Below are 15107 nucleotides of genomic sequence, written 5' to 3'. Positions count from 1 at the left end.
AGCCAGGATCCCTGGCGTACCGATTGGGGGATGGACCCCCCCCCCCAAAAAAAAAAAAAAGATCTTTAAAGAGGAGACAAAGAAAGAAAAGAAGGGAAGTGGAAAGGGGTGAGATATGACATCATTATCTGAGTAATGTGTCAACATTTTCACGAAAATTATATATATATTTATTCAAAAGGTCGAAATTTTAACTTGAATGGCCGCCAAAGGCCCTAACAGTATTATGTTCAATGTAAGAGAGGACAAAAACAATTACACGAGTGAACACTAAAATGCAGGTACATATATTTGTGGTAAATTAGTGGAATACTGCATGAAATACATTGTTTAACAAATATTTTATTCAGCCTTCATGTTTGTGTTAAATACTGTATTTTGACTTTCAAATCGGCCGCCATAGACTTTGACTGTTCTGTATGTACAATCGAACTGGGAAACAATTTTTCACAGGAATTATATGCACCATATAAATGCATATAATTGTAACCAATAAGCATGATTAGTAAAATATTGTCTGAAAACATAATTTCTTACTAAATATATCATTTCTTCTGTTAGGATGGTAACTTTCTGTATTTCGAAAGTCAAAATGGCCGCTACATGCCCTAACGGCATTATATACGATGTAAATGGGGATAAGTAAATTTAACAGTATTTGGCTTTGCTTGACTAAATGGTGTTGCATGAGTGAAATATTTTCTGAAAACATGATTTCTAACGAAATATATCATTTCTTATGTTATTAAGGTGATAAATGCTATATTTTAACATTCAAAATGGCTGCAAAATGCCCCCTTTGTGTAAATTATCAGCCCCCATTCAAATTGTACATAGTACGATATTAATAGGGCATATGGCGGTCATTTTCAATTCAAAATGCAGCATTATTTCGTTAGAAACCATGGTTTTAGACAATATTTCACTCTTTCCTATTTTTGTTTTGAATATCATATAATTTGTCTTTGAAGAATTAATAACCAATTTATTTAAAAGAAACAACTCTTCAATCTTAGGCATTTCAACATTTTGGATAGAATTTAATTCGAACAGATTTTCACCTAACAAAAAGAAACTTGTATCATCCACAAAATAATAGGGCAGTTGGTGACTAACAGATTGGACATCATTAATACAAAAAAATAGCAGGGGCCGAGGATTGAACCTTGCGGCACGCCTCTGTTTATCTTTAGTAATGGAGAATTTATACCATCTATGGATACAAACTGCTGTCTGTTACTCAAATAACTCTTAAACCATTCTTAAAAATACGTACCATAATGATGAAGTTTATGTAATCTTAATTCTGTGATTTATATATAGTCAAAAGCTTTTGACAAGTCCAAAAATATACCCAACCAAATGTTTGTTTTTATTTTCAAATGCCATATTGGGATTTCCAATAAGTTCCAGCAGAGCCATGCATGAAGAATGTCCGGAGCGAAATCCAAATTGTTTGCTGTATAATATATTATGTTTGTTTATAAAGGACATTAGTTTGTTATATATACTAATTTTTCAAATACCTTTGAAAAAATAGATTGTTCGGTGAACAGTTTGTACACAAATGTTTTTCTCCCTTTTTAAATAAAGGCAAGACTTTGGCTATTTCTAAAGATTCTGAGAGCATCCAGTTTCAATAGAAATATTAAATATACCTGCCAGAACTGGAGCTAAATGTATTAAATGAATTGACTTTTTCCAAAACTTTACTATCAATTTCATCATGCCCTGGGCTCTTGACATATTTTAATCCCAATACAGCATTTATAACATCGAATTCTGATATGGCGGTACAAAAAATGAATTTGGATGAACAGTAATTAAAAAGTCTGATGGATTCTTATTATAAGGAGGAATGGTATCATGAATATTTTCTCCAATAGAAACAAAATATTGATTAAAATGCAACAATATATCAATATAGGTTCTGTTAAACAAGTGTTGTCAACCACCAGAGATGGAAATTCATGTTTCTTTTTTTTTAAACATTATTAATAACCTTCCACGTTCCCTTTAAATCATTTTTAACTGAACCAAACTTTGTTTTATAATAACCCTTTTTAGCTTTTCTAATAGCAGAATTCACAATATTCCGGGTTTTTTGTCTCACCTGCGAAGCAGAGTGAGACTATAGGCGCCGCTTTTCCGACGGCGGCGGCGGCGGCGTCAACACCAAATCTTTACCGAAGGTTAAAGGCATTTTTAAAACTTCCAATTTGGATTTCGTGAAAACCATAGTACTTCCCATTTTTTTTGTCATTTATTAATAAAGTCACCACTTCCATCGATAATAGTTGTCATACTGTCGGTATTTACCTGGACTTCTCCAAGGCCTTCGACACTATAAGTCATGAAATTCTTCTTTATAAACTACGTCATTATGAAGTTAGAGGGAAGGACTTGAAGTGGTTAAGGAGCTACCTCACTGATAGGACCTAATTTGTATCAGTAAATAATAGCATTCACCTACTCTTCCAATTACTTGTGGTGTCCCCCAGGGTAGTCTACTAGGCCCACTTTTTTTTAATACTTATATCAATGATATTAGAAATACATCAGATTTACTTTCATTTATACTTTTTGCTGACGACTCCAATATTTTCTTTTCCCATGCATGATGATATTAACCAACTCGTTAGAATCGTAAATTCTGAACTAACAAATGTTACAGATTGGATCAAGGCCAACAAACTTTCGCTTAATCACCAGAAGACAAACTACATGCTTTATAGTAATAAAATCAATACTCTACCAGACAGTATTTTCTTTGATAATTTTGTTCTTAATAATGTTTCCACTGCCAGATTCTTGGGTGTCCTTAATGACAACAAATTATCCTGGAAGCCTCATATCGATAGTATATGAAAAACAATTTCTAGAAACATTGGAATTATTAATAAACTCAAACATTTTCTCCCTTCTCGCACTTTGTTAACATTATACTACACTCTTATTCTACCATAATATTACGGAATAATTGCCTGGGGATGTGCAATACAAACACAACTAAATAGAATATTACTTCTCCAGAAAAAAAGCTCTAAGAATATTTTTTCAAACACACTTTAGATCACATACTGATATCTTGTTTTTTTTTAATAACATTCTTAAAGTAAGTGACATATGTATTTTCGAACTTTAAGCAAGGACGATCTCCCCGCTATTTTCTCAAATATGTTCCGGCGTAAAAATGCATCCATACACTGCTACCCAGCAAGGCAACGACAATATTATCACCTTTCTTTAACAAGAACTTTATTTGCAAAGAATTCATTTGTCTTCTCCGGGCCTGCCTACTGGAACTTTCTGCCTCTAGATTTAAAAGAATCCCCTAATATAAATATTTGTAGACGCAAACTATGAGGCGCCGAATGTACCAATATTATATAGAACAATTATTTGTTATATAATCATTATTTATTAAATAATAACTATTATTTATATATAATTTACATTTTATTTTTAAATAACTACTATTATATAAAATATCATTTCTAATTATTTATATATAATTCCAAGTAATACTTCATTATTTGTAAATAATAATAGTTCGACATTCCATTATTTATAAATAATGATTATTTGTTTTTCATTATTTATAAATAATGATTATTTGTTTTTCATTATTTATAAATAATGATTATTTGTTTTTCATTATTTACAAATAATGATTATTTGTTTTTCATTATTTATAAATAATGATTATTTGTTTTTCATTATTTATAAATAATGATTATTTGTTTTTCATTATTTATAAATAATGATTATTTGTTTTTCATTATTTACAAATAATGATTATTTGTTTTTCATTATTTATAAATAAAGATTATTTGTTTTTCATTATTTATAAATAATTTGTTGAGTTTTCCATTATTTATAAATAATGATTATTTGTTAAATAATGAAAACGTCTACTTCATTATTTATAAATAATTTTTTCGAGTGCACCATTATTCTCATTATTTATAAATAATCATTATTTAATGTTCGAGTTTTCCATTATTTATAAATAAAGATTATTTGTTAAATAATGAAATATCTACTTCATTATTTATAAATAATAATTTTGTATCAATATCCCATTATCTATAAATAATCATTATTTATAAACAATTTTTACAGTTTGCCATTATATACAAATGATCATTATTTATATACAAATAACCATTATTTATTAAATAATGCCATTATTTATTAAATAATGGAAAACTCGCTATAACATGCAAATGTGGGACCGCCCATGATATGAATATTCATGATGCGATTTCCTTTTTCGTGATTTTTCTTCACAAATTTTTGTCCATTTCCTCTTCATAATGACATTTCTTGAAGCAATTTTCTAGGGATATGGTCTGATTGTAATATTCTTCATTTTCTTTATAACTTCGTCTTCGTAGAAATATCAAAAAGTGTAATTTTATACGATTTTTCCTACAGTTCACAATCCCCATAGGCGCGCGTGTATCGTAGGGACAACCGGTGAATCGACGGAGTGCTCTTCATCGAAATACTACGTTGGTTGGTCCCCGGAAGTGGCGGGCGGAATTTAGCCCGAATCCTCGATGGAAGTCGATCAAGTGCATATGAGCTGAGAGAGTGAAATATCAGTGTACTTGTACAGGCCCTTCTACTTTTTATAAATATTTCTTGTTGCTTTTTTTGTTAAGTTAATTTTTCCTGGTGTAGAGATAAGTTTCAGGTCTAATAATGCACTTCAAATACATTTTGGAGTGTCTGTTTGAGGCGTTTGGGGCGATTTCACCCTGGCCCCAAAATGCTCGCAACGACAATACGGGGGCATGATGACCCCTAAATTTTTAAAAACTTATTTTTCTATTGAAAATTGTCACAAAATTCACCAAAAGTGTGCACGAAAGCCTTCGTATTTCACTTTTAAAACTCCAAAAAGTGCCCAAATGACAAGCTTGGTCGCTTCGCTGTGTCGCTTTCAACTTGAGAACGCTTACGCGTCTGCTTCCCCCCCCCCCCCCCCCCCCCTCCTCCGAAAGAAATTCTGTATACGGCCATGCTCTAAAGAGCCTGGCACATTGATTTATGTATACTTTCATTTTCATTATTTTTATCTCATTATCAACATGGCCTTACGCAGAATTTTTTCCAGGGGGGCCGGGGCCGGAGCATGACGTGCGTAAACTTTCTCAAAAAATTCTTGAAAGCGAGACAGCCACGGGACCAAGCCCAAATGACAAGCTTGGTCGCTTCGCTGTCTCGCTTTCAACTTGAGAACGTTTACGCGCGTCTGCCCCCACCCCCCGAAAGAAATTCTGTGAACGGCCATGCTCAAAAGAGCATATGGCACATTGATTTATGTGTACTTTTCATTTTCATTATTTTTATCACATTATCATCATGGCCTTATACACAGAATTTTTACCGGGGGGAGGGGGGGGGGGGAGCAGCTAGGACGCGCGTAAAGTTTCTCAAAAAAATCTTGAAAGCGAGACAGCGACGCGACCAAGCTCAAATGACAAGCTTGGTCGCTTCGCTTTTTCAAGATTTTTATGAGAAAGTTTACGCGCGTCCTGCTCCCCCCACCCGGCCCCCCCCCCCCGGAAAAAATTCTGCGTAAGGCCATGATGATAATGAGATAAAAATAATGAAAATAAAGTATACATAAATCAATGTGCCAGGCTCTTAGCATGGCCGTATACAGAATTTCTTTCGGAGGAGGGGGGGGGGGGGGGGGGAAGCAGACGCGCGTAAAAGTTCTCAAGTTGAAAGCGACACAGCGAAGCGACCAAGCTTGTCATTTGGGCACTTTTTAGAGTTTTAAAAGTGAAATACGAAGGCTTTCGTGCACACTTTTGGTGAATTTTGTGATAATTTTCAATAGAAAAATAAGTTTTTAAAAATTTAGGGGTCATCATGCCCCCGTATTGTCGTTGCGAGCATTTTGGGGCCAGGGTGAAATCGCCCCAAATGCCTCAAACAGACACTCCAAAATGTAGTTGAAGTGCATTATTAGAACCGAAACTTATCTCTACACCAGGAAAAATTAACTTAACAAAAAAGCAACAAAAAATATTTATAAAAAGTAGAAGGGCCTGTACAAGTACACTGATATTTCACTCTCTCAGCTCATATGCACTTGATCGACTTCCATCGAGGATTCGGGCCAAATTCCGCCCGCCACTTCCGGGGACCAAACAACGTAGTATTTCGATGAGGAGCACTCCGTCGATTCACCGGTTGTCCCTACGATACACGCGCGCCTCGATTGTGAACTGTAGGAAAAATCGTATAAAATTACACTTTTTGATATTTCTACGAAGACGAAGTTATATAGAAAATGAAGAATATTACAATCAGACCATATCCCTAGAAATTTGCTTCAAGAAATGTCATTATGAAGAGGAAATGGACAAAAATTTGTGAAGAAAAATCACGAAAAAGGAAATCGCATCATGAATATTCATATCATGGGCGGTCCCACATTTGCATGTTATAGCGAGTTTTCCATTATTTAATAAATAATGGAATTATTTAATAAATAATGGTTATTTGTATATAAATAATGATTATTTGTATATAATGGCAAACTGTAAAAATTGTTTATAAATAATGATTATTTATAGATAATGGGATATTGAAACAAAATTATTATTTATAAATAATGAAGTAGATATTTCATTATTTAACAAATAATCTTTATTTATAAATAATGGAAAACTCGAACATTAAATAATGATTATTTATAAATAATGAGAATAATGGTGCACTCGAAAAAATTATTTATAAATAATGAAGTAGACGTTTTCATTATTTAACAAATAATCATTATTTATAAATAATGGAAAACTCAACAAATTATTTATAAATAATGAAAAACAAATAATCATTATTTATAAATAATGAAAAACAAATAATCATTATTTGTAAATAATGAAAAACAAATAATCATTATTTATAAATAATGAAAAACAAATAATCATTATTCATAAATAATGAAAAACAAATAATCATTATTTATAGATAATGAAAAACAAATAATCATTATTTGTAAATAATGAAAAACAAATAATCATTATTTATAAATAATGAAAAACAAATAATCATTATTTATAAATAATGAAAAACAAATAATCATTATTTATAAATACCCAGGTAACAAGCCAACGTTGGCTCCACGTTGGAAACTTGAAAGTCGTTGGACGTTGGAAAAACTTGATGGATTAACGTTGAATCGACGTTGGAAACTAGTTTGATGGAAAGATGATGGACAATCAACAATGACACGACGTTGGCAACGTTGGAAACTTGTTAGTTGGAGAGTTGTTGGACGGTCGACAATGTCACAACGTTGGAAACACGTTTGATTGGATAGTTGTTGAACAACCAGCAAAGGCACAACGTTGGCAACGTTGGAAACTAGTTCGCTGGAATGTTGTTGAACAACCGACAATGGCACAACGTTGACAAAGTTGGAAACTAGTTTGTTGGAGATTTGTTGGACGGTCGACAATGTCACAACGTTGGAGACCCGTTTGATTGGATAGTTGTTGAACAGCCAGCAAAGGCACAACGTTGGCAAAGTTGGAAACTAGTTCGCTGGAAAGTTGTTGAACAATCAACAATGACACGACGTTGGCAACGTTGGAAACTTGTTAGTTGGAGAGTTGTTGGACAGTCGACAATGGCACAACGATGGAAACATGTTTAATTGGATAGTTGCTGAACAGCCAACAATTACACAACGTTGGCAACGTTGGAAACCAGTTCGATGGAAAGTTGTTGATCAACCGACAATGAGACAACGTTGACAAAGTTGGAAACTAGTTTGTTGGAGATTTGTTGGACGGTCGACAATGGCAAAACGTTGGAAACTAGTAGGTTGGAGATTAGTTGGATAGTCGACGATGACACAAGGTTGGCAACGTTGGAAACTAATTCGATGGAAAGTTGTTGAACAACCAACTATGGCACAACGTTGTCAAAGCTAGAAACTAGTTCGATGGAGATTTGTTGGAAAGTCGACGATGGCACAACGTTGGAAACTGGTAGATTGGAGATTAGTTAGATAGTAGACCATGACACAACGTTGATAAAGCTGGAAACTAGTTAGATGGAAAGTTGTTGAACAACTGACACTGGCACAACGTTGGAAACTGGTAGGTTGGAGATCAGTAGGATAGTCGACGATGACACAACGTTGGCAACGTTGGAAAGTTGTTGAACAACAGACAATGGCACAACATTGGAAACTAGTGTGTTGGAGATTTGTTGGACAGCCAACAACGTCACAACGTTGGAAACGTGTTTGATTGGATAGTTGTTGAACATCAGCCAACAAAGGCACAGCGTTGACTACGTCGGAAACTAGTGCGATGGAGAGTTGCTGAACAACCGACAACGGAACAACGTTGGAAACTATTTTCTTAGAGATTTGTTAGACAGTCGACAATGGCACAACGTTGACAAAGTTGGAAACTAGTTTGATGGAGAGTTGTTGAACAACGGACAATGGCACAACGTGGACAGCGTAATTGGAATAGTTTATTGGAGAATTGTTGACAGTTAACATTGACACAATGTTGGAAACTATAGTTTGTTGGATATTTGTTTGACAGTCAACATAATATCCCGGCATATTATACACAGTGTTGAGAACGTGAGAAACTGGTTCATTGGAGAATTGATATACAGACGACTACTCGCATAATTTCCAATGGGGCCAAGGGGGGGGGGTCGATCAAGTAAGTTTGCTTGTCTATCCTTGTCACCCTTGGTATCCCCTAGCAATAAGGGGAAAAGAAATCGAGAGAGAAGGAAAATAATGGGAAGGGAAAGAGGATCTAAAACTAAGGAGAAAACAAAAATAAAGATGGGGTAGAATAGAGAGGCTGCATGCACCGGGGGATGCAAATGTGTCGATTAAAGGACAAGTCCACCCCAACAAAAATTGATTTGAATAAAAAGAGAATAATCCAACAGGCAAAAAACTGAAAATTTCATCAAAATCGGATGTAAAATAATGAAGTTATGACATTTTAAAGTTTCGCTTAATTTCACAAAACAGTTATATGCATATCCTGGTCGGTATGCAAATGAGGAGACTGATGATGTCATCCACTCACTATTTCTTTTGTATTTTATTATATGAGATATGAAACATTCTAATTTTCTTCTCATTGTCAAGTGAAACAGTGATTAATTCCTCCCTGAACATGTGGAATTAGCATTGTTTAATACTTTATGGTTCAGTCAAGTCGGTCCCTATATGCAAGTCTGTAAAAAATTAAATATTTTATAATTCAAATAATAAAAAACAAAAGAAATAGTGAGTGTTGATAGACATCATCGACTGACTCATTTGCATGTCACTGAGTTGTGCATATCACTGTTTTGTGAAAAATAAGCGAAACTTTAAAATGCCATAACTTTCTTATTTCACATCCGATTTTGATGAAATTTTCAGTGTTATGCTAGTTTGATTTTTCTCTGCTTATTCAAATCAATTTTTTGTTGGGGTGGACTTGTCCTTTAATATAGAAAATAAAGGAGAAAAACAAGAAAATAAATGTAGTTCAAGACCAGAATTTCCAGAAACGCCCTCGTCCTTTGCAGCTGGCTAGGCCTCTCACACTAAGTACGAGATATATATAGGCCTACCGTCACATAACTAGAAGAAATTGAAGAAGGAAATACAAGCATCAAAATGTGCCTATTTAAAAATACCATACTATTCTGATGCGCAGCGCAGAATTAGTCGCGACGTCGGACTCCTTCTGTGTAGTCTGCTTCCTTCAATTTTGAACTTGAAGAATCTGGCAGAATCTGGTTGGATATAGACAATTAAATTCCTGAATATCTAGTGATCTGGAACAGTACTTATAAGCTGCATATTTAGGACCTACAATCTACAGTGGAATTTTCTTTGCACTTGCAGATAATCGGTAACTGCAACCGTTGATCCCCTCCGAAAGATCCCGGAGTCATCTTCTGTGCGCATACTGTCCGACGCTAGGATTTTCGTGTAAGTACTTAACAGCCACTGCTCAGTATATATATTATAACATACCTCGTACTTGTGTGAGTGACGAATACTAACCTCGCAATACGTGTGAGTGGAAACGAGTATGCGATACCAAGGGCAAGACAACAGTCATTGGGTGATTTCAATAATTTCAAGTACAGTGTTGAAATCTGGTGTTGGTGTTGTGACAACACCGTACTTGAATCAGGCTGGTGTTGAGATTGACCTAGGAAAATATTGTGTATTTCCGGCAGTTTGTGTTGAAGGCTGGTGTTGATTGTCATCTGCTGAACCCAACACTGCACAGCGGCTGCAAGGTGTTGATGATCTACGTGCAATTTCCCCATTCAGCGACACCGACCCCCAGGGATCGATTGGGAGAATCGTGATTTAAAGTTCAGTGTTGGTGTTGATGAACTGTAGCTCACGAACAGGGGGCGAACACGACGAACCATCTCCATAAAATTTTCTTTTACATTTAAGATGAGAGCAAATCATTAGAGTTTTAATACATTTCAATGAAAAATAATATTACGCTTGGTGTTGGAGCTCAGTTCAGCAATTTCGCGTTCTCAACACCGTACACCGTACTTGTGAAATAACCCAATGACTTGCTACCTGGCATTCCTGCCTTATTTATTGTACGCTGCCTTGAATTGACCTGGTCGGTCCTGCCTGGACCGAGTGTTTTCCAACTGCAGTCAAACCTGTAGTTGCTACGTGAGGCATGCTTACACTTGACGCTGAAATATCATTTAAGAGTTATGGCATGAGCGAGACTAGGCCATGGCCATGCATATTGAGATATCAGTTGACTTCTATCTTAATCAAAAAAAGGCGCTCTTTAGTTACAGTAGGCAGTAGCTACGTTACTCTGAGTGAGGCCAAGTTACGCGACCTCCTGAGAGACTGCAATTACACATGTGAGTTTTTTGTGATGATTACTGACGTTGCAATTGGCATTGCATACCGAGTCATTAAACAGTTGTAGACAGAAACATAGATTGCAACTCGCAAGAAAATGTAATACATCTTAATTCTTATTACATATGCATATGTTTTTTTGGTATTAGTCTTGTTTGAGAAAAAGAGGACGTCAAAAAAGTTTGAATGCTACAAAGGCCTCAATAAATATCACACGTAATTCGCTTGATTCCTCTTTATTATGTGAAGAGACTTGTAAAAGAAAGAATGAAAAGAAATGAATAGCTGTAATAATAGTTGTAATGTTTTTTGACAGAATCATGAACAGGTTACAGATGATGATGGCACAGTGTTGAAAACTGTTTGATGGAGATGGCGCATCGTTGGATTTGTTTAAAATTAGACCAACAAAGAATCAACGTTACAATAACATTTAACCGATATTAGACAAACATTGAATCAACGTTTACGCCAACATTGGACCAACATTAGACCAACGTTGGATCAACGTCACCCAACGTTGGACCAACATTGGACCAACGCTGCCATACCTGCCTCATCTGGACATAATGATTATGCACTCATGAATATTCATTACATCAGTAAATGACAAAATTTTATGTAATATTGCTATAATAATTAAAGTATTTATGTTTATTCAATATTTCCACAATGAAAAGTTTCAGAAAAGTATGTGGCTCCATTACCATATCATTTATAATAAAAACATATTATGCTAAGTGAAATTTTCAAGGTTAAGTGTGGAAAATGATATCAACTGTATTCTGCCAAGTATAGCAAAGTTGCTCTATATATAGGAGTCAATGACAGGATTCAGTGAATAGGTGTAGGATGATAGGAATAGGATTAGGATGTAGGATTTTAGGATAGGATAAGACATGATGTTAAAGATTAGAGTGTAGAGTTGTAATGGTGGACTTCACCTTGAAACCAATTAATGTTTTGTTAATTACTGCCATACGTTGAAATAACGTTGGAGCAATGTTGGAGCATTGTTGCTGGACAGCGTTGAACCAACGTTGTAAACATAGTTGGACTGACGATGTATGCACGTGTACGTCCATCGCTGCTTCAACGTTGCCCATCAACGTTGCAGCAACGCTGTTATTGATGACTCAGCCGACATTATACCAACGTTGGAGCATTGATGGTGGACAACGTTGAACTGACGTTGGAAATGTTGTTGGTCTGACGATGTATGGACGTGCACTTCTATCGATGATGCAACGTTGCTTACCAACATTGTAGCAATGTTGTATTTGACTATTTAGCCAACATTGGATCAACGTTGCCAGACAACGTTGGAACATTGTTGCTGGACAACGTTGAACTGACGTTGGAAATGTTGTTGGTCTGACGATGTATGCGCGTGCACTTCTATCGATGATGCAACGTTTGTCTGCCAACGTTGAGGCAACGTTGGGAAAAAATTTCCCAACGTTGATCCAACGTTGGTCCAATGCTGTATTGTTACCTGGGTAATGGAATGTCGAACTATTATTATTTACAAATAATGAAGTATTACTTGGAATTATATATAAATAATTAGAAATGATATTTTATATAATAGTAGTTATTTACAAATAAAATGTAAATTATATATAAATAATAGTAATTATTTAATAAATAATGATTATATAACAAATAATTGTTCTATATAATATTGGTACATTCGGCGCCTCATAGCAAACTGAAAAAAAAAATAATTTTGCAATACTCGTTGCAAACATGTCAAGCTGAATAACTGATTTATTTATACTCGGCTTTTGTGTATATGTGTATTATATGCGCTCATATTATATACATAATACATGTATGTTATTTGTTATTACTTTTTTTTCTTAAAATTGCAATTAGCCAAAGTACCTGCTCCTGCTGTCCGCTTTCTTTCTACTTCTCTGTTCCCCCCTCTTCTCCCCCTCACCTCCCTAATGTTATAAAACAAAATGTTTCTCACACGATCCATCAGTTACCCTTTTTTCGTAAATTGCACCACTGAAATCGTTTGTATTTATTTCTAAACAAAAGTTCTATATATCATAACGATCCAATGTTTTTTTGTTGTAATTTTGTAATGAAACTTAGTTAGGGGCTTGCCTTTTGTACAAGCTTTGCTTTTTTTCGACAAGATCCTCCGTTTTACTTTTAAACACAAATGTCATCTTAGGTAATTTTATTTATTGAATTGTTTTCCTTAAATCTAAGATTATGTTATATATATTTTATTATGTCTTGCAGTATTTTCGACCTTGTTATGTTTTTCATAATTATGCTGTGAAACGGAAATCAATAAATCAAATGAAATCAAATAAAATTTTAACAAAAAATTTAGCTAAGCGAATCAAGAATATATTGAATGAAATCGTTGTGGGGGATCAGGTCAGTTATAATAATCATACAAGGAAGAAATATTGGTGAGGCCATTCGTACTATAGATGATATAATTTTTCATACATCCCATTATAATCTACCTGGTTGTTTGTTAGCTATAGACTTTGAGAAGGCCTTTGACTCGATATCACATTATTTTCTTCAAAAGGCTCTGATGGCTTCGGGTTTGGTGCATCTTTTCGGAGATGGGTCAAAGTTTTGTATACTGGCGCTTTAAGTTGCGTTTTATTAAGGAGGGTCCACCGGTCATTTTGAAATAAAAAGGGGGTGATGCAAGGGGGTCCTCTTTAATAGACCTTACCTTTTAATATTGTGTATTGAAGCAATGGCTCATAAATTACGAACAGATAATTGATATGTGGAATTAAATTTGGAGATAAAGAAATTAAATTAGAACTTTATATATGCAGATGATATGACAGTTTTCGCTAGCAAAGTAAAATCGGTTTAGAGACTTAAAGTTTTATTTGCAGATTTTGAAAAACTTTTTGGAGTATAAACCAATAACGACAAAACTAAAATAAGGTTAGGTTCATGTCGACATTTGGATTATTATTTCTGCTTAGACAAAATAGTTGATTTACTTAAAGATTTAGGAGTATTTTTCACCCTTGATGAACACAAGAAAGAAGATGTAAATTATAAAGAAATTTTAAGCAAAATCAAAATACTTTTGAACTTTTCGCAGGTAAGGGATTTAACATTTAAAGGTAAGATTCAACTGAAGGTGCATAAGGACCTTTATAGAGTGTCTCTTACTCCAGATCTGTAAATGGGTTTATGAATCACTGGATGAATTAACTTTTGATTTCTTATGGAAAGGAAAGAAAGACAATATTAACAGGAATACAATGTAAATGATATTGAAAAGGTCAAGCGTATAATTATATGCCTGTTTACCCGTTAGTTGGAAGAACAATAATCAAAATAAATGAACAAAAATAAAGCTCTGGAATCGATTTCACATTGGGTAAATCAAAAGAAATAATACGAACAGCTATTAAAAGAAATTGAATTTAAATCCTCTGATTTCGAAAGAATTAAAACGGACTGATTTTGATCTACCAATAAGGAAATATAAAGAATATTAAGACTTTGCAATGATAGTTAATTAAGGAGTTTTAGTATAATATCATATGTACACATACCACTACTTTTTTCCGATTTGTCTTGTCATGACGAATTCGTGTTCATTTTTGTGAAAAGGAAGAAGAAACGTATGAACAACTATTTTATACTTGTGAATTTTCAAAATCACTTTGGGAAATGTGTGCAAGAAGTTTGAATTTGAAATAGATAAACTTAGTTGACAGGAAATTCTTTTCGGGAAGCAGCTAGGAGAAGTGTAAAGGTAAATATCGATTAATTAATCATGTTTTGATGTTAGTTAAATATATTTTTTACAAAAACCGAGAAATTAAAGAAAAAGCACCTTCATTAAATGTAACAAAAAAATAGTATTAGAGCTGGGGATCAAAGAGAAGAAAAGAAATTGGCAACAAAGAGGGGACAACACTTTTTCTCTAAATGGAAAAACTGAGCCCACAGCCAGTTTATCGTCCACCGGATATGGGATGGGATGGACAGACCTGCCAACCAGTACGTTTTAGCCGTATTTAGTACGTTTTTGCAACCAAAATGCGGCAGTACTATTCTTAAAAAAATAAGTTTTTTGTAAAAAAAAAAAAAAAAGGTTTCTTTTCAATCATTTTGTAAAAACCAGGGTGAGATATACACAAGTTTTAATGGTTTTTTTTTTCATCTGCAAGAGCAG

This window comes from Lytechinus pictus, chromosome 17 (assembly GCF_037042905.1).
Source record: "Lytechinus pictus isolate F3 Inbred chromosome 17, Lp3.0, whole genome shotgun sequence".
In the NCBI taxonomy this organism is placed as follows: domain Eukaryota; kingdom Metazoa; phylum Echinodermata; class Echinoidea; order Temnopleuroida; family Toxopneustidae; genus Lytechinus; species Lytechinus pictus.
The sequence above is the reverse complement of the archived record's forward strand: the minus strand, read 5'-3'. Positions refer to the sequence as shown.